Raw genomic sequence first — 1,626 nt, 5'->3', positions numbered from 1 at the left:
CAGGATTGCAAACCCAGGCAGGCTGGCTCCAGGGTCTGTGGTCTTAACCATTGAACTATGCTGACTCTCATAGCATAGGGTGTTCCATTTATATGGAGGATGTGTGACTCTTTCTAGTGAATTTTTTAACCTAATCATACTATCATCCCCTCCACCTAGTAGAGAGCAGGATTTGGAATGCTTTGAATGGAAGGGGCATAAAAGGGCCTAATGAGACTGTTGGGGGAAATGATGCTGTCAGGATGAGAACCTTGTTAAAGGGCTAGATCCCCCAGCACCTCTTCTCCCTAAAAATACATCATTCAAGGAACTGTGTTTTCACCTCTGTCTTCTAGTTTGTATGAATTTGATTCTAGTGGTTAGCACTCAGTCTTACCTCTTGTTTTTATTTCATATACTCAGAGGTGGATTCTCATTCATCCAGGTAACAAAGAATGGTTTGGGCTGACTGGGAAGCCTTGGGTGGCCACCTTAAAACCAATTCCCAGTTCTATATTCGAAGTCAGTGCACGTTGCTTTTCCAGGACAGCTCCTGGAGACTGCCCTGACAGGATGACTTCCTCTTCCCTGAATAATTTGTTGTTGTTGTTGTTTTTAACTTGGGGGCACACTGAGCAGTATGAGAGACGCTAGTTCCCCCACCAGGGATCGAACCCACACCCTCTACAGTGGAAGAGTAGAGTCTTAACCACCGGACCACAAGGAAGTCCCTCCGTGAATACTTTGGGACTGGATGCTGCTCTCTGATCACTCAAAGCTCCCATTAGCTTTTCCCCCTCCTGCTTCTTCCTCACATTGTACTTCACAGGTGATTGACTGCCTGCTTGGTTGGCATAATGTGGCAAAGGGTCACTTCTGTCTGTCCAGAGGGTTGTCACCTGGTGTCACATAGCCCATTATTTTCAGTCTATAACTGACTCTTTTACATGCCCCTGTCTCTGGTTTTTCAAAACTTCAATTTTCTGTATTAGACTAACATGTTGCCCTCAATATTCCAAAGGACTATCAGATGGAAAAGGGGGCTGTTGAGGATTTGGATGGGTATTACCCCACCGATCCTTGTCCCTGGCATGTTGGCCCCAGCCAGATACTATAATAAAGTTAGAAATGCAAACACCTACTATGCACAAGATGCTGTGTAAGCTATTGCATGCCCCAGGTGCTGCTCTGAGATGACCTCACTAGATCATGGCATTCTCTGCTCCAAGAGAAAGAAAAGGTATCTTGACTGACAAACAGACTTCGTTCTCCGTGTGTAACTGGGAATTCAGCTTCTACACTTTGGCACTGAGCTCATTGTCTTCATAATTAATGCTAAAAATAACAGATTTGGAAAGAACACGGGAATAAGAGGCTCAGTCTCCAGAGGGGGCCTTAGAAGTGGACTCAGAGCATTTTCCCCCCACCCCATTAATCCCCCATGGTCACACGTGGGGAATACGAATGCCCTTCTCAGGCCCCCCGGTTCATTTCACCAGAAGACAATTGACCTATCGCCACTGTGAGGAGCCAAGCCTTGAACAAAGCAGCTGCTGAAAGGACTCTGTCAAGCTGGCAATGAATTATTAATATGGCTCTGAAAGGGAACGGCATCGGAAACCAGGTTCTTTATTATTTACATTAATG

This window comes from Capra hircus, assembly GCF_001704415.2.
Source record: "Capra hircus breed San Clemente chromosome X unlocalized genomic scaffold, ASM170441v1, whole genome shotgun sequence".
Taxonomy (NCBI): Eukaryota; Metazoa; Chordata; class Mammalia; order Artiodactyla; family Bovidae; genus Capra; species Capra hircus.
The sequence above is the reverse complement of the archived record's forward strand: the minus strand, read 5'-3'. Positions refer to the sequence as shown.